This window comes from Moschus berezovskii, chromosome X (genome assembly GCF_049115385.1).
Source record: "Moschus berezovskii isolate FMDL1 chromosome X, NW_MosBer_1.0, whole genome shotgun sequence".
NCBI lineage: Eukaryota > Metazoa > Chordata > Mammalia > Artiodactyla > Moschidae > Moschus > Moschus berezovskii.
Window position 1 is genome coordinate 8444098 of NC_142488.1, and position 19976 is coordinate 8464073.

Consider the following 19976-nt stretch of genomic DNA (forward strand, 5'->3'; position numbering starts at 1 on the left):
AGGAGGAGGGGTGGGTCTGAGGGCACCAGCCAGATGAGGAAGCGGGGGTGGGGGCGCCAAGGGAATTGAGGGCACAGATAGTTTTGATGTCCACAAGCACAGTGACAGCAGAGCCTGGGAATCTCTCGACCTGTATGTGTCTGAGCAAATGACAATCGGAGCCTCCATTGGGCTCGCAACCAAATAGACGACACACACTCTGACGTGGACTGTATGTCATCAGGCACCAGAGACAGTGGGCCAGATGACTCCAGTACATCCACACAACAATTTGTGAAGACAGGGAGCATGTAAGAGACCCAGGCCTCTCTTGCTAAATGCACAGAACCACGCAGGTGCGCACTCAGAAAGCATGCTGCACGGACTGGAGGTCCTGAAGTTCTCAGCAGCTGACATGCCACATCCATTCCGTTCCGTTCCATCGCTCAGTCGTGTCCGACTCTTTGCGATCCCGTGGACTGTAGCCTACCAGGCTTCTCCGTCCATGGGATTCTCCAGGCAAGAATACTGGAGTGGGTTACCATCTCCTTCTCCAGGGGATCTTCCCGACCTAGGGATCGAACCCGGGTCTCCCGCATTGGATGCAAACGCTTTAACCTCTGAGCCACCAGGGAAATCCATGCCAGACATCCAACATGAGCCGTCAGAAAAAGATCCTCCCTTGGGAGATGCGGACAAGCGTCGCAGAGGACCACAGGGGACCCAGAGGGCTGAGCACGTCTGAAGGTGTGGCAGGGGCTGGGGATATCAGTGTGGCGGCTGGGCCAGCGGGAGTACCCAGATGCAGAGTAGCAGCGATGCCAAAGTGGTACCCCTTAACAGTCTCTCGGTTCCAGAAGTAAGGGTGGTTCCGGAAGGAAATAAGCACTGGAGCGTCTCCTGGTGACCTTGCTCTGCCCGAGGCTTACCCTGATATTCGAGACTCTTCCTCGCCCGGCATGTGGCGTGACTGGCTCTTTGCCCTAAAGCAGATTATTAAACGTCGCCAGATGCCCGTCATGATCAGAGACCAAGATGAAGACATGCTTAGCTCCACGATGGCTCTGAAGGGCAGGGAGGGAGCCTGAGGACAGGTTGGGGGGGATGGGCAGGAAACTGGGGGTGGGGGGAATCGATTACACAGGTGCGTGCAATCAGCATGAACCATTGGAAAGGAAAAGCGGACGAGGTTGATGCCTGCCTGGCAGGCAAGCTGAGGACCCTAGAAGCTTGTACCTTCACCGTATCTGTCCTCCTGATCCTGGCAGGTGCAGGAAACAGGCCACCCCTGTGTCCTGCTGCAAGCTGACTTTTTCCTTTCAGGACAACCCGAACTGCAGGACCAGAGATGTCGTGAAGGTGCACCACTTTGTCATCGCTGGTGTGACCCGGCGCCCAGGGCAGTGTGGGTGGATGGGAGAGGGAGGTGGATGCTCCTCCTACCTGCATCTGCCTATCTCCCTTGTCCTCCTCCAGGATATGGGGCATGTAGTTCATCGCCAGTCTACTGCTTCTCTGAGATGGATGGGGAGCTGCCAGCCTCAGGATGGACACCAGCAGCCTGAAATTCCTCAACTCGTTGTTAGACCACAACTGTCCAGGATGGAACAGGATTGCTGAGGTGGGGTCCATCTGGGCCTCCCAAGAATGCTCGATTGCCGTTGAGGTTCTTGGCAGTCCGTGGGAGGACTCCGGGACCGGTCAGCCCCATTTGACATCCCTCATGCGGCCAGCAGATCACTGGCTAGGGCCTGTGTGTCAACCCCCTACAGTACTGCCCCCGGGCGGAAGATCCTGCCAAGAGAGGTAAGTGAGAAGACACAGAGGTGGTGAAGGGATCAGGAGGTGAGGCCTGAAGGCAGATCCATGTAGAGGCCAGGACCCTCTCCTTTCCCCGCTTCGGAAAGCTCAGGCTCATGCAACCTGGATGCAGAGCCTAGATTCAGGAACTGCGGGTAGCAGGTGACAGGTTGAGCCTGGAATTTTTAGCACGTCACGTGTACGAGTCTCATTACGAGAAGCTCTGCTTACAGCATGCGAGACCCAGGTCCTTCTCACGGAGGCAGGGGGGATTAAGCACCATTGTCAGCATGATCCTTCCTGGGTCCTACTGCTCATAGAGACCCTGGGTCTTCTCCGGGGTGAGCACGAGTATTCAGGGTGCCGGGGCCATTGGGGATGTCACAGGCAGCAGGAGGCCCACCAGGTGAGGAGGCTGCCTTCTTCAGTGGGGCAGCAGTAGAGGATGGAGTGGCCCTCAGGAGGGACAGGTTTCGCAGACTGGCAAGTGTTCCAGTGGCTGGTGGAAGACATCATTGAGGAGGTTGAAGTGGTGGTGGACGAGGAGCAGGAGAAACTGTCCTTGCAGAAGCGGGAGGAGAAGCTGGAGGAGCAGGGCCAGACACATCCAAGGACAGGAGCCGTGGGTGTCCGGTCCCCACAGGTGGCGCTGTGGGCAATGGCAGCCCTGCAGGTGGAGCAGTGCTCCGAGAAGTAGAGAGATCCCAAAGCCTATCTTCGGCTCCAGAGGAAAGACCGTCAGAGGAGAAAGCGTCCCTTGAATCAAAGAAGTGCTGTCATCCAGGGCATCCCAGGCTTCTGGGCAAAAGCCGCATATTTCTGCCGCTTCATAGGGCTCCAATGCTCAGGAGGTGGAGAAGGAGCAGGAGGAGGGGTGGGTTTGAGCGCACCAGGCAGCTGAGGAAGCTGGGGGGCGCCAAAGTAATTGGGGGCACAGGCAGTTATAATGTCAACAAGCACAGGTAAAGCAGAGCCTGGGAATCTCTCGACCTGTATGTGTCTGAGCAATGACTATTGGAGGCTCCGGTAGGCTCACAACCAAATAGAAGCCACACAATTTGGCAGGGAATGTATGTCATCAGGTACCAGAGACAGTGTGCCAGATGAATCTAGTACATCCATGCCACCCCCTGTGAAGACAGGGAGCATGTAAGAAACCCAGGCCTCTCTTGATAAACGCACAGACACACGCATTTGTGCACTCAGAAAGCATGCTGCAGGGACTGCAGATCCTGAAATTTTCAGCAGCTGACATGCCACCACCCAGGACACACATGCCTGGCATCCATCTGGAGCCATCAGAAACAGATCCTCCCTTGGGAGATGTAGACAAGTATTGCAGCGGACCTCAGGGGACCCAACGAATGGGAAGAATCGACATGCCTGAGTTCAAAACATCCTACAAAGCTACGATCATCAAGAGAGTACGGTACTACACAAAAACAGAAATATAGCTCAATGGAACAAAATAGAAAGCACAATGATAAACCACGCACCTAGACACCTTATCTTTAACAAAGGAGGGAAGAATACACACAGTGGAGGAAAGACAATCTCTTTAACAACTGGTGATGGGAAAACTGGGCAACCACCTGGAAAAGAATGAAACTAGAACACTTTCTAACGCCACTCAGAAAAATAAACTCAAAATGGATTATAAATGTTAAGACCAGAAACTTTAAAACTCCTAGAGGAAAACATAGGCAAAACACTCTCTGACATAAATCACAGCACGATACCTTATGACCCACCCCACAAAGCAATGAAAATTAAAGCCAAAATTAAAAAACGGGACCTAATTAAACATAAAACTTTTGTACGAAGAAGGAAACTATAAGCGAGATGAAAAGACTGCCTTCAGAATGGGAGAAAATCAGCAACTGAAGCAACTGGCAAAAAATTAATCTCAAAAATATACAAGCAGCTCATGCAGCTCAATTCCAGAAAAATAAACAATCCAATCGAAAAATGGGCCAAAGAACTAAACAGACATTTCTCCAAAGAAGACATACAGATGGCTAAAAAACACATGAAAATATGCTCTACATCACTCATTATCAGAGAAATACAAATCAAAACCACAATGAGGTACCATCTCCCGCCAATCAGAATGGCTGTTGTCCAAAAGTCGACAAACGATAAATGCTGTAGAGGGTGTGGAGAAAAGGGAACCCTCTTACACTGTTGGTGGGAATGCAAACTAGTACAGCCCCTATGGAGAACAGTGTGGGCATTCCTTAAAAGACTGGAAATAGAGCTGCCATATGACCCAGCAATCCCACTGCTGGGCATACACACCGAGGAAACCAGATCTGAAAGAGACAGCCATGCCCCAATGTTCATTGCAGCACTGTTTACAATAGCTAGGACACAGAAGCAACCTAGATGTCCGTAGGCAGAGTAATGGATAAGAAAGTTGTAGTACATATACACAGTGGTATCTTCAGTTCAGTCACTCAGTCGTGTCTGACTCTTTGCGATCCCATGAACCACAGCACGCCAGGCCTCCCTGTCCATCACCAACTCCTGGAGTCCACCCAAACCCATATCCATTGAGTCGGTGATGCCATCCAACAGTCTCATCCTCTGTCGTCCCCTTCTCCTCCTGCCCTCAATCTTTCCCAGCATCAGGGTCTTTTCCAATGAGTCAGCTCTTCGCATCAGGTGGCCAAAGTATTGGAGATTCAGCTTCAACATCAGTCTTCCGATGAACACCCAGGACTAATCTCCTTTAGGATGGACTGCTTGGAAATCCTTGCTGTCCCAGGGACTCTCAAGAGTGTTCGCCAACACCATAGTTCAAAATCATCAGTTCTTTGGCACTCAGCTTTCTTTACAGTCCAACTCTCACATCCATACATGACTTCTGGAAAAACCATAACCTTGACTAGATGGACCTTTGTTGACAAAGTAATGTCTCTGCTTTTTAATATGCTGTCTAGGTTGGTCATAACTTTGCTTCCAAAGAGTAAGCATCTTTTACTTTCATGGCTGCAATCACCATTTGCAGTGATTTTGGAACCCTAAAAAATAAAGTCAGTCACTGTTTCCACTGGTTTCCCCATCTATTTGCCATAAAGTGATGGGACCAGATGCCATGATCTTATTTTTCTGAATGTTGAGCTTTAAGCCAATTTTTGCACTCTCCTCTTTCACTTTCATTAAGAGGCTCTTTAGTTCTTCTTCACTTTCTGCCATAAGGGTGGTGTCATCTGCATATCTGAAGTGATTGATACTTCTCCCAGCAATCTTGATCCCAGCCTGTGCTTCCTCCAACCCAGCGTTTCTCATGATGTACTCTGCATATAAGTTAAATAAGCAGGGTGACAATATACAGGCTTGACGTGCTCCTTGTCCTATTTGGAATCAGTTTGTTGTTCTGTCTTCAGTTCTAGCTATTGCTTCCTGACCTGCATACAGGTTTCTCAAGAGGCAGGTAAGGTGGTCTGGTATTCCCATCTCTTTCAGAGTTTTCCACAGTTTACTGTGATCCACACAGTCAAAGGCTTTGGCACAGTCAATAAAGCAGGAATAGATGTTTTTCTGCAACTCTCTTGCTTTTTTGAAGATCCAGCAGATGATGGCAGTTTGACCTCTGATTCCTCTGCTTTTCTAAAACCAGCTTGAATATCTGGAAGTTCACGGTTCATATATTGTTGAAGCCTGGCTTGGAGAATTTTGACCATGACTTTACTAGCGTGTGAGATGAGTGCAATTGTGCGCTAGTTTGAGCATTCTTTGGCATTGACTTTCTTGGAATTGGAATGACAACTGACCTCTTCCAGTCCTGTGGCCACTGCTGAGTTTTCCAAATTTGCTGACATATTGAGTGCAGCACTTTCACAGCATCATCTTTAGGATTTGAAATAGCTCAACTGGAATTCCATCACCTCCACTAGCTTTGTTCATAGTGATGCTTTCTAAGGCCCACTTGTCTTCACATTCCAGGATGTCTGGCTCTAGGTGAGTGATCACACCATCGTGATTATCTGGGTGGTAAAGATCTTTTTTTACAGTTCTTCTGTGTATTCTTGCCACCTCTTCTTAGGTTTCCTTTAGGATGGACTGCTTGGATCTCCTTGCTGTCCAAGGGACTCTCAAGAGTCTTCTACAACAGGACAGTTCAAAAGTATCAATTCTTCCATGCCCAGCTTTCTTTATAGTCCAACTCTCACAGCCATACAGGAGTACTGGGAAAACCATAGCTTTGACTAGGCAGACCTTTTTGGCAAATAATTGTCTCCACTTTTTAACGTGCTGTCTAGATTGATCATAACTGTTCTTCAAAGGAGCCGGCCTCTTTTAATTTCCTGGCTTCGGTCACTATCTGCAGTGATTTTTGGAGTCCCCCAAAATAAAGTCTGTCACTGTTTCCCCATCTATTTGCCATGAAGTGATGGGATCAGATGCCAAATTCTCTATGCTTCACACATTAAAGCATTTGCACTGTTTTCTAGGCAGAGATTTTCAAATGTGAAGTATGGAGCTCTGTATATTTCACATGTGGAACTCATAGTACAGATTTTCCTAAGTGAAATACGGAATGCTGTGTATTTTACAGTTGAAAATCTGAACATATATTGTTCTGCTTGCTCTAAGTCATTCTGGATATTTCATATTAGAAAATCTGTATGCTGATTTTCTGACAAAATAAGTAATACTCTAGAATGATCATATAGACCACTGGAAACAGATTTTCATATATGCAATTCTTCATGTTTAATGTATAGAAAAATCGTCCCAGATATTCCTGTGGAAAATATATTTATTTTTCTCTATATTTCATGTATGTATATACGGTGCCAGTTTTCTCACGTCACATAGGAATTCTCTATATTTCACATTTGAAATCTGGCCACTCATTTTCTACGTGAAATAGGAAATACTCTATATATCACATATGAAAATCCCTGCTCAAGTTTTCACACATGAAGCGTTGAATCTTCTGTGTATCACATATGAAAACCCATCCCCACTGAGATCTGAAATTTCATATCTTTCATATATGATCATCTGTGCAATTACTTTGCTACATAAAAATCTGGAATACTGTGTAGTTCACAAATGAAAATCAGGTTGAAATTTTCACTCAATTTAGTAGCAAATTCTCTACTTTTTACCTATGAATATATCAATGCTGAGTTAATGCCAAGATATACTGAACTTTCGGTATGTCACACTACAAAACCGGGAGGCTGATTTTCGTACCTGTAATGGGGAATTCCCTATACGTTCTGTGTGAAAATCTGGAGAGTGATTTCCTTACCTGAAACTCAGAATGCTCTACATTTCATATATGACCATTTGGCATTGGTTTCCTTAAGACACAGAGAACCAATATGGAATTCGAATGATCTCTATTTCATAAGGGAAAATCTGGGCACCATTGTTTCTTCATGAAATATGGAATTACTTGTCCTTCTCATATATATATATATATATATATATATATATAGCAAGACACAGATTTTCCACCCGGAAGTTTGGAATTCTCTGTATCTCCTGTATCACAATCCAGGCGCCAATTCTCCCTCATGCAAGTTGGACTTCTCTGTATTTCATGCGAAAACAACCAACTGGAGATTTTCCTATAAGAGGTGTGGAAATGTCCACATTGCATATGAACCACGGTCCCTCAGCTACTGATACACCTGTGTTCCCTGTTTGTGTTTGTGTCCTTGTGCCTTGAACATGTGTGTGTGTACAGGCGTGTGCTTGTGTGGCCTGTGTTTGTGTGTGTTTCTGTGTGGGGGTGTCTCTGGCCCACTGCAGACACAAAAAGGAAGGCAACAGGACATGAGATGTGGAGCAAACAGAGGAGGAGGCAGGAGGCATGCACAGACTCAGAGAGACTGGTTGATACATCTGTGCGGTGCCCCTGTCCAGGACAAGAATGAGGAAAGGATGGCCACTGACAACTCAGGACAGTGGGCCCACTAATCTGGAACCACATCAAGAGACATAAACATGGTCACAATTTCTGCTGTGTTGTCACATGTGTTTGTACCTAGGAGCAGGGCTGAAGGCTTGAGGCATCACCCGGAGTAAATCACGTAGTGTGGAGCTTTTACACCACGGCCTGTGGACCCATCAGTCTGTGGCACGTGAGCTAACCTGTGGAAATGGGGACGAGGCCAGGGCAGGACCTGCGACTGTGGTAAGGATAAGGTCCTTCGGAAAAGAGCAGAGCCTGGGAAGAGGAGGCACATAAAGAGAGCCTGATGCCCTGGAGACGTGTTCCACACATGTGAGGAGGAGACAGAGGAAGGGGCTGAGCTAGTGCTGCCAAGGACCAGAGCGTGAGACAGGACCGTACCTCAAAGAGTGTGGCTCACACTGACACCATGGGAGAGAAATACTGTGTTAAGTAAACTCTCAGTGTGGATCCCCCAGCGTCTGATGAGACAGGGTGTGAGCATGGGAATCCATTCAGGCACGTCCAGCCTACATGGCAGTGCAGAAAGCAGAAGAAAGTTCACGTTTGGGCTGTATGTGTGTGCCCCTCTGCCTGTGTGTGCCTGTGAGGGAGGGAACAGGGAAGACGCAAGGGTGGTGGGCTGCTTGCCTGCAGGCACCCTGGGACAGTCAGAGACAGGGATGCCTCAGAGGGCCGCTCAGAGCCAGCTGCTTTTCAGGCTCAGGGAATAGGGAATAGCAGTCTGGCCAAAGAAGCCACATTGCTCATGCCAAAATTCCTGCCCTGAATTCTTTCCTGTCTCTGGGATCTCATCCTTATCTGTGGAAGGCAGAGGGCCAAAGGTGTGGGTCCAGGCAGGGGGTAGAAAACGAATGGGCACCTGCCTTTCCAAAGCACATGTGTGTCAACTGGGTTTCTGCCTCCCGGGTGACCTGAGGGGCTAAGAGTAACTGTTAATCGGTCTATATTACACATAGGCCAAAACTGCTACCAAGTGTGCCCACGTGATCTAGGCAGCCGGCAAGTACACAGTAACTGATGGCCAGGAGGAGCACTTTTGCCCCCTGCAACACTTGGGTCAGGAGATCTCCTCCTCTCGGAAGGGCATCCACTGCCGCATACGTGGGCAGCCTTGTCCCTGCTCTCAGCTGCGGGCATGGGGAAAGCCTGCGGCTGACAGACCTACAGCCAGGGGTTCCAGGATGCTGTGGTTTGGGGGTGCGGATTGGCGGCCAGACAGGGAGCCAAGGGAAGTGCTGTGCTCCTTCCTCAGAGGATGGCTCTGTTCCCAAGACTGCTCTAACCTAAAGTACAAGTTTAGAGATGGACTCTGAAGCAGCTGAATGATGCTGAGATCAGTGTGTGCTCTCCCCAACCAACCACCCCACGCCCCTCGCCCCTCCGCCCTGCACAGGGCTTGCAGATTGGATCAGAGGTGAGCACCTCTGTCCCTGAGGTTCCCCAGAACCCTGTCTCACCTGTGTGGCCTCCTGAACTCACGTAGTCACCCGCTGACTCAGAGGCAGTTTCAAGCTTGACGAGGATTGCAGCATCAGGGTCGGGTCCTTGCCTTTACTGCCCAACTGGCCGGGTTGTCCCACTTGCTTGTCTGGCACATTCACCCTGTGGCTCAAGAAAATGGCTTCGGCAGACACTCCCGCCGCATTGTCCTGAGCTGAGATTGGCAGATGGATCACCACAGCCAGAGTGCTCAGAATTCCAAGGGGTGTGTCCCTGTAAGGAAAGGCCTTTAGACTCCATTTGATTGGTTCCTGATGGGGTTTTCAGCTCAAGCTGTGGAAGTCGGCTGCCACCCACCAGCATACTATGCTTGTGTGAGGGCTCAAGCCTCCCAGCTCATGCGTATCTCAGCTTCCCTGTTGATACGTTGTGGGCTGGAAACCAATATGAGGGGCATGACTGGGCCTTTAAAATGACTTTGCCTGTCACCTAGTGTATTCTGGTGTCCAGGTCCTTCGCAGGTCTGGGTCATGGCTAGGGCCACATGGAGAGTGAGATCAGAGGAAGGCGGGAGCACCTGGGACCACCCTGATCTTCTTCAGTGTGAGTCCGAGTATTCAGGGTGCACGTCATGTGTCCGAGTCTCATTCCGAGCAGCTCTGCTCACAGCATGTGAGACCCAGGTCCTTCTCACGGAGGCAGGGGGAATTAAGCACCATTGTCAGCATGATCCTTTCCTTGGTCCTGCTGCTCATGGAGACCCTGGGTCTCTCCGGTGTGAGCCCGAATATTCAGGGTGCCGTGGCCCTGAGGCCTCCTGGTGCACTGGGGCCATGACGGATGTCACAGGCAGCAGAGGCCCACCTGGTGAGGAGGCTGCCTTCTTCAGTGGGGAGGCAGTGGAGGACGGAGCGGCCCTCAGGTGGGACAGGTTTTGCGGACCGGCAAGTCCAGCGGCTGGTGGAAGACATCATTGAGGAGGTATAAGTGGTGGCGGAGGAAAAGCAGGAGAAGCTGTCCTCACAGGAGCACGAGGAGGAGCCGGAGGAGCAGGGCAAGGAACATCCAAGGACAGGAGCCATGGGTGACGGCCCCCACTGGAGGCGCTGGAAGCCATGGCGGCTCTGCAGGTGGAGCTGAGCCACGAGTAGAGAGATCCCAAAGCCTATCTTCGGCGCAAGAGGAAGCACCATCTAAGGAGAAATCTATTATTTGTATCATGTATTTGTTTGTAGTGTTTTCATTGCTGTTTTCTAAGAACCAGTTTCAGTGGTTTTTCAATCATTCCTCTGGGCTCCTTCTTCAGCAGCTCTTGTCTGGCTTCTGGCCCTGAGACCGACCGTGGTCCCTCAGCTCCTTGGAGCCAGATTAACCGCTGCCTCTTGGTCCCACTTTGCAGAGTTGTAATGAGTTGCTAAGAGCACTAGATCCCTACCACACACCTGCAAGCAACAGCTGTGTCTAGAGCTAAGCAAGTAACACAGTCTAGACCCCAGGGCTCCTGGCAAATGTGGGCCAGGACAGACAGAGGGTAGGCAGATGGGTGCTGGGCAGTGTCCACGGCCAGGCTTGGGAGCTGTGGTTCCTGCCCAGACCTCGTGTAAACCCGAAGCTTTCTGACCCTCATCCCGTCCTGTCAGGCCTTTCCATCCCTGTGTCTTCAGAAGTCTCTGCCCATATGCTCTTTCCCCAGACCGGGCTTTTCTTCTTTTTTGGCCTGGGAAATCCCATGGAGAGGAGCCTGGTGGGCCACAGTCCATGGGTTAACAAAGAGTCTGATGTGACTTAGCCACTAAACAACTACAACAAGTAGATTAGAAAGCGAAGGAAGGTAAAAAAATAAAAACACAAAACAATGAAAAACCCTGTTACTGTCTTTAGAAGGTAACTGAGGACCGGCCATCACCCTAAGAAATGTCCAGATGAACACACAGTCAGAAACTGTACTGTGTTCCTACAAGCTACGATAAAAATTCCAGCTATAATCTGACAGCAAAGACTTGTGAAATAACAATAATTATCATGATAATCAGTCTCTGCTATTCATCAGTATACTCTTCATTTTCAACATACATTTGTTTAATATTTAATCAGTGCCAGCGGGTATTCTCTAAGGGCTTCCCTCGGGGCGCAGACGGTAAAGCATCTGCCTGCAATGCAAGGGATCTGGCTCTGATCCTTTGGTGGGGATGATCCCCTGGGGAAGGAAATGGTTGATGGCTAATGACTCCAGGACTTCTGATCACTAGAGAACTCGTGACCCCATAGAACATTAATAGATGAGTGCCCTCCCAAAAGCTTCCATCTCAATACTGAGACTAAGCCACACCCAAAAGCCAGCAAGCTGTAGTGACAAACACCCCTTACCTATCCTTTGGACAAATAGAGCACAGCATTGAACACTGGCAGACAGGCTGCTCAAAGCCATACTGAACCCATAGACACCCCAAACCACACTACTGGACCCAGCCACTGCCCTTCAGAAGGACAAAATCTAGCTCCACCTACCAGAACACAAACACAAATCCCCCCAACCAGGAAACATTCACAAGGCATTGGTCCAACTCAACTCAGGAGAGGTAGACTCCACAGTTAAGAGGAACTACAGCCTTTCAACCAAGAAAGGGGTCACAAACACAGCAAATTAAAACAAAATGACAGAGAAACATCCAGCAGATGAAGGAACATGGTTAAAATCCAAAGGCCTGAAACAACAAAAATAAACAAATGAGACCTGCTGCTGCTGCTAAGTCACTTCAGTCGTGTCCGACTCTGTGCGACCCCATAGACAGCAGCCCATCAGGCTCCCCCGTCCCTGGGATTCTCCAGGCAAGAACACTGGAGTGGGTTGCCATTTCCTTCTCCAATGTGTGAAAGTGAAAAGGGAAAGTGAAGTCGCTCAGTCATGTCTGACTCGTAGCGACCGCATGGACCACAGCCTACCAGGCTCCTCCGTCCATGGGATTTTCTAGGCAAGAGTACTGGAGTGGCTTGCCGTTGCCTTCTCCAAATGAGACCTAGGTAACTTAAAAGCTTTTGCACAACAAAGGAAACTATACGCAAGGTAAACACACAGCCCTCAGGATGGGAGAAAAACAGCAAATGAAACAACTGACAAAGAACTGATCTCCAAAATATACAAGCAGCTCATGCAGCTCAATACCAGAAAAACAATCAACCCATTCAACAAGTGGGCAGAAGACCTAAATAGACACTTCTCCAAGAAGACATACAGATGGCTAAAAACACATGAAAAGATGGTCAACACTGCTCATTAGTAGAGACGTACAAATCAAACCTACAGTGACGTACCATCCAACAAGGTGATGTGCATGTGTAGAGTCTTCTCTTGTGTTGTTGGAAGAGGGTGTTTGCTATGAGCAGTGCATTCTCTTGGTAAAACTCTGTTAGACTTTGCCCTGCTTCATTGTGTACTCCAAGGACAAATTTGCCTATTACTCCAGGTATTTCTTGATTCATGCTTTTGATTTCCACGCCCCTGTAAAGAAAAGGACATCTTTTTTTGGGTGTTAGTTCTAGAAGGTCTTGTAAGTCTTCATAGAATCCATCAACTTCAGATTCTTCAACATTAAAGATTGATCAGTTTGATTTGTTTTCTGTGACTGTGGTTGTTATTCTGTCTGCCCTCTGACTGACAATGATAAAAAGCTTATGGCAGCTTCCTGAATGGAGAGACTGACTGTGGGGGAAACTGGGTTTGTTCTGATGGGCAGGGCCATGCTCAGTAAATCTTTAACCCAAAGCGACTAAATGGAGGAACAGAAGGATGTGTGCTCATCTTCTCCTGTGAGAACTCCAAAATACAACTCGCTGCTGAACAACTATCAACAGGAGAATGTTGGATCCCACCATAAAATGATACCCCACGTCCAGGGGAAAAGGAGAAGCTCCAACAAGATGGTAGGAGGAGCAAAATCGTGTTTAGAAGCAAACCCCATACCTGCCAGAGACATCGAGGTTGTAGGGCTCAAACCCAACCTTGTGTGCACCAGGAGGCCCCACAGAGACTGATCAGACCTGCCTCTGAGTGGCTGAGCATCTCCTGCAGAGGCACGGGTCAGCAGTTCCTGCCACAGGGGCAGGGGCTCTGGGTGCAGCAGTCTTGAGTGTGCCGTAAGCCCTCTTGGAGGAGTTTGCCATTAACCCCAACCATAGAGCCCCCGAGTAGACGACCCACAAACTGAAGAACAATCACACCAAAGAAATTCTTGCACTGTGAACAAAGTTCTAGGACCTACAGCAGATTTACCAACCTGGGGATCTGACAAGGGAACTGAGAACCCCCAAGGAATTTGACTGTGGAGGCCAGTGGGATTTGATTACAGAACTTCCACAGGAGGAGGGAAACAGACTCTTGGGGGGCACAAACAAAACCTTGTGAGCACAAGGACCCAGGAGAAAGGAGCAGTGACCCACAACAGACCGACCCAGACTTGCCCGTGAGTGCCCAGGGGTCTCCGGCGGAGGCGTGGGTCGGTGGTGGCCTGCTTCAGGGACCTTTTGAAGGAGGTCGCCACTGTCTTCATTTCGTCCACCATAGTTTGATCTCTGCTAAAATAACGGGGTGGGCCACAGCCCCTCCCATCAACAGAAAGTCACGTTGATGGGCACTTAATATTCACAAGATCCAAGGGTTTCTAAGTGAAAAACAACTGATCTCCTGGAGTCTCCAAGAGGTGCTCACCAAAAAAGACTTCATAACTGGGTAGACCGCCACAAAGCCAATTTTAACTTGTACCTATAACTCACTCTTAATCACAAGAAAAGATGTCAAACTTGCTAAATATTAGGGAAGGGTGTTCGGTATCACCTCACACCAATCAGAATGGTGACTGTCAAGCACTCTACAAAGGTTAAATCCACCAGATGCCATGAAGAAAAGGGAACCCTCCACCTCCGTTGCGATAAATGAAAATACGTGAAAGCCACTATGGATGACAGCATGGACATGCATCAATAATGAAAATGAGAATGAAATTAGAATATCCCTCAAACCAGACACAAATATCAACTTCAAAGAAGATAAAGATCTCAATGTCGGACGGATACTATGCAATTTTCAGGACAATACAGGGGGGACATGCTGTAACATCAGTTCCACCAAGTGTGCCCAGAATAATGAAAAATGAACCCAAACTAAGAAAACAGGACTGAATTAACCTCAAAGGCGTTTGCACAGCAAAGGAACCCTAAAGGAAAGAGAAAGACAGTCCTCAGAATGGGAAAAATTGTTTGCAAGCAAAGACGTCGACAATGAATAAAGATGGGATATATAGACGATGAACCACCACTCAGCCACAACAAGCAGGAAAGAATGCCATGTACGGCCTCAGGGAATAAAGTAGAGATGATCATAGCAAGTGAGGTGAGGGAGACAGAGAGGGATATTAGCATAAGATATCACCTGTAGCTGGGATCTAAAAATGGATACACATGAACTTCTTTACCAAACAGGAACAGTCTCACAGACTCCGAAAAGAATCAATTGTCCCCAGAAAGAAAAAACAAAACAAAATTGTGGGACACGGAGTAATGATTTGATTCCATCTAACATAGGGAGTCAAATATTATTTAAAAAAAAAAAAAGAATGCACCAAGAACCACTGTGTAGATAGGAATCCTATTGAACACTGTAAAATCCTATACCAGAAAAGAACCTGGAAGAGAAGATATACACATCTACGTACAAGTGAATCGAGTTGCTGTCGATCCAAAAGAAAAACAAAAAACACCCACAACTTTGTGATTCAACTACATACGCCAATTCAATTTAGGGAATAAAAGTATAAAAAAGGAATCAGAAAGTCTAGCTCTACTGCCTCAGGACATGGTGACCAGGATGGTGTCACACCCCTGGAGCCTGAGCTGTTTTCAGTCCCAAGACTGGAGGGCTTCAGTGCAGCCGGAGCTGTGAGCATGTGGGAGGAAATGTGACCCCAAAATGGACCTGGGGTGCCTCCTTCCCTCTGCATGAGCACCAATCTCCACATGCAGGTGGAACCTCCTGCAAAGAAACCAAGCCTTCATCACCCAAGAACTGGTGGAGCCTCCGGGCTGGAACAGGTTTGCAAGGTCCCCTGGCCACTCTGTCCCCTAGGCTGGGGTTCCTACCTCCAGCCTCCGTCCTTAGGGTCACCCCACCTACAGACGACAGCACCCTCTGCAGAGTGGGCTCCACAAACTGCAATGTGTCCTGGGGACCCTGGGTAAGGGGGATGGAGAAATGAGACTCGAGCCTTGGCACATTCCACTCTAGATGACAAACCATGAACAGAGATTTCCATGAGACTCAATGTCTGAGGACCAGAGTGGGGCAGGAAGCAAAGCTGTTGCCTTAGAACCGTCATCCAGAAAAGCACTTTTAAACCTAGTGCTGCTGGGCTCTTCGTATTCACAAGGCCTGAGGGAATGTAACTGACCTCTCCCATCCAGTCATGTCCTGGGGTAGATCATCAGACAGGAATTCAAAACAAGGCTACCTTTCAAGAAAACAATGTCAAGAGGTAAACTGGAGTCACGACAATATCAAAAAGCACCTGGAAAATTTGTCCAGCTCACTATGTATTCAGTTCAGGTGCTCAGTTGTGTCCTCCTCTTTGCGATTCCATGGACTGCAGCACGCTGCTATGTGTTAAATCCATGGAAATCAAAACTCCCATGAAAAATCCCCTCCCACAGGTCAGAGTGGCCCCTGTCTAAAAATCTACAGAGAATACGGGCTGCAGAGGATGGAGGCAAAAAGGAATTCTCCTACACTCTCAGTGGGGGGTGTAAATGGGTGCTGCTGCTGCTGCTGCTGCTAAGTCGCTTCACTCGTGTCCGACCCCATAGATGGCAGCTGACCAGGCTCTGCCGTCCCTGGGATTCTCCAGGCAAGAACACTGGAGTGGGTTGCCATTTCCTTCTCCAATGTGTGAAAGTGAAAAGTGAAAGTGAAGTCGCTCAGTCGTGTCCAACTAGTAGCGACCCCCATGGACTGCAGCCTACCAGGCTCCTCTGTCCATGCGATTTTCTAGGCAAGAGTACTGGAGTGGCATACCATTGCCTTCTCCGGTAAATGGGTGCAGAAACTATCAAAACCAGCAAGGAGGTTCCTTATCAACTCAACATCCAGAAACCACATGGCCCGACAAGCCCCTGTCTGGGCCACACCCAGAGAATATCAGAATTCACAGTGACCCGTGCACCCTTGTTTTCAGGGCAGCCGATTGACAATGGCCAAAAACTAGAATTGTTGCTGGCCAAAATCTTGGCTTTCTCTGCCAAGTGAAGCCAAATAAAAATTACAGAGACAGCGTTTGAAGGAGATACGAAGGTGGCTTTTATTCTCAAGCCAGTGCAAAGGGGAACACAGTAGGGTCATGACTCAAGGACTGTGCACACCCCCCCCCCCACGCCCATGAAGAGTCTGCTTCTGCTGCTACTGCTAAGTCACTTCAGTCGTGTCCGACTCTGTGTGGCCCCATAGATGGAAGCTCACCAGGCTCCCCCGTCCCTGGGATTCTCCAAGCAAGAACACTGGAGTGGGTTGCCATTTCCTTCTCCAATGTGTGAAAGTGAAAAGTGAAAGTAAAGTCGCTCAGTCGTGTCCGACCCATAGCGACCCCACGGACTGCAGCCTACCAGGCTGCTCCACCCATGGGATTTTCTAGGCAAGAGTACTGGAGTGGCTTGCCATTGTCTAGGGCCTTCTATAAGGCAAGTGCTCAGTCAGGAGTCAGTGATGAGGAACAAAGGGGATAGGATCTAGATTTCTTCCTTGTGCATTTTTTCAAAGACAGTCAGACTAAAGTCAATAACCCAGTAACTGACTCTGGCAGTTGGGGTGGCTCTGCGGCCTTCTTTCTGGTATGTAAGTACAAGGGGAAGGGTGTTGTAAGGGGAAACACCAGATAGGGGATGTATTTACCATGGAGTCCAAGGAATAAATGTTAATTGTAACTCCTGCAGAGTTAAGGGGCAGAAAAGCAAACTTCATCACAGACATTCAGAGTTATGAGCAGTTAAAGTAAAAAAAAACTAGGAATGTACAGGCCTGCTGGCTGTTTTATCTCCTTTGTTCTCAAAAAAGGGAAATAAAAGAAAACGCATTCCTCTTTTTTCCTTTTACATGTATTTTCAGTCGCTTCACTCATGTCCAACACTTTGAGACCCCATGGACTGTAGCCCACAAGGCTCCTCTGTCCATGGGATTCTCCAGGCAAGAATACTGGAGTGGGTTGCCATGACTTTCTCCAGGGGAACGTCCCTACTCAAGGACAGAACCCACGTCTCCTGCATTGTAAGGAAGATTGTTTACTGGCTGAGCCACCAGGGAAGCCCATTATTTCCTTCTCCCTGCAACAAATTCAACCAAGTTATCCATCGACAGGAAAATGAAGACAGAATGGTGCACCTGTGCACTGGAATGCTACCCAGCCCTGAGTCAGAATGGAATAATGCCAGTGACAGCAGTGTGGATGGAGAGAGTGAATACCATACTAAGGAAAGGAAGGCAGAGAGAAAAAGACAAATATTACAAGGTAGCACTGACAGCTATCTTCTTGAAATTAATGCAAATGTCGGATATTATGCAGTGGAAACAGACTCACAAACTTAGAAAGCCAACTTATGATTATTAAGAAAAAGTTAGGGATGTGAGATAAATAAAGAGCTTGCAAGGAACAAACGGACATGAATATACATCAAAGAGATCATCAGGAAAAAAAAAAAACTGTTGAATAGCAAAGGGCAGCTTACTGGAGACACTGTTCAGTTCAGTTCAGTCGCTCAGTCCTGTCCGACTCTTTGCGACCCCATGAATCACAGCACGCCAGGCCTCCCTGTCCATCACCAACTCCCGGAGTTCACTCAAACTCATGTCCATTGAGTCGGTGATGCCATCTCATCCTCTGTCACCCACCTCGTCCTCCTGCCCTCAATCTTTCCCAGCATCAGATACGTATATGCGTGTGGAGGGCCTGGACCACGTCGGGGAACGGAGGCATCCACCCGGCGTCTCCACGTGGAAGCTGAGTCCCTCTGGGTCGGAGCACGGGGTCCGAGGGAAGCCCTGGACTGTGGCTCGTGGGGCGCAGTGACAAGCCCATCATGAGTGCTGAGCCGGTGCTAACCCTGTGCTGGCCAGTGCCACTGGGAGAGGACACCTGATGATCCAGGTCTCGAGTCCTGTCCTTATGTTGAGCGGGTAGGGTCATGGGCTGGTCCCAGTGGATGGACACTTTGGGAGCCCAGGAAGTGCTTGGGGGACTCAGTGAGCGTTTCAGGGGGCTGGCGAGTTTGGGGAACCCAGTGAGCCTTTCAGGGGTCTGGCGAGTATCTGGGAGAGCCAGCGAGCATTTCAGGAGGCTGGCGAGTTTGCAGGACCCAGTGAGCGTTTCATGGGACAGGCAAGTATCTGGGGGACCGAGTGAGCATTTCAGGGGGCTGGTGAGTATCTGGGGGATGCAGTGAGTATTTCAGGGAGCTGGTGAATTTGGGGGCCTGAGAAAATGTCTAGGAGCCTGGTGTTCCTGAAGCCTGCTGACCATTCAGGGGCCGGGTGAGCAGGACGAGAGGACCGGCTATGTGCAGGGTTTGCCAGCCCTGCATTGCTCCATCCATTCGTTCACCTGAGAACTACTTCCTGAGTGCCTCTGTGCCCATCCTCACCCACAGATGTGTGCGAGGTCACACGGGGCCTCCTCCAGTGTCTCACTGTGGGCCCAGGGTGGCAGAACTTGACCTCACCGGCATGTGCCCCACCTGCTCACCTGAGTGGACTGAGAACCCAGAGGGCGTGGCAGACCCACAGGAGGAAGTGCCCCGCCGAGCAGAAGCCATCCGGGTGTGCAGGGGCAACCGGCTTGCTCCCTGGGGTGCTGTCCCAGGCCCCAAGGCTGGGTGGCACTACTGCGGAGCACTCCTGAATCTGCACTTGGAAACCAGGCAGCTGGAGTTCACAGACAAGGAAAAGAGGGTAGGAGACCCACACCTATGTACCTGGGAGACGGGGGCGTGTCTTGCAAGTACAGGATTGGTGTTCACAGGCGATGGGACATTCCTCTTCCCATCACTGTGAACCCACCACCATCTCAGGCCAGCGCAAATGGGAGGATGAAGTGCTTGTGACGCGCTGACCTGGACGGTGAAGGAACAGAGGTCCAGGGATGTGGAGACAAGAGGGCTCAGGAGTGAGCCAGTGACCTGTGTTATGGGGAGAGTTGTGGAGAGGACACCCAGTGTGCAGGTGGCCTGAACAATGGGGAGGTCTCCTCCCCAGAGGGGAAGACAGACACACACCCACAGGTGTCCCCAGGATTGTGACGCAGACGCACCAAAGGAGCCCTATGTGAAGGGGCACACACATCCACAGGTGCTCCCCATGGTGCCGTGCTTGGAGTTCTGATGTACTGTTTTGCTGCGTGTTCTACTTGCATCCCGTTGAATATTTGGATTAGAAAAGAGACTTTGATCCTGAAAGATTACTGTGAAGAGGAAAGGGGACTGTTACAGGAAGATACGAGTCCTTCAGGGAGAAGGACTATTACTCTAGAGAGGGGATGATTACACAGAGGTAGGACTTTATTTCGGAGAAGGCAATGGCAAGCCACTCCAGCACTCTTGCCTAGAAAATCCCATGGATGGAGGAGCCTGGTAGGCTGCAGTCTGTGGGGTCGCTAAGGGTCGGACACGACTGAGCGACTTCACTTTCACTTTTCACATTCACACATTGGAGAAGGAAATGGCAACCCACTCCAGTGATCTTGCCTGGAGAATCCCAGGGACGGGGGAGACTGGTGGGCTTCCGTCTATGGGG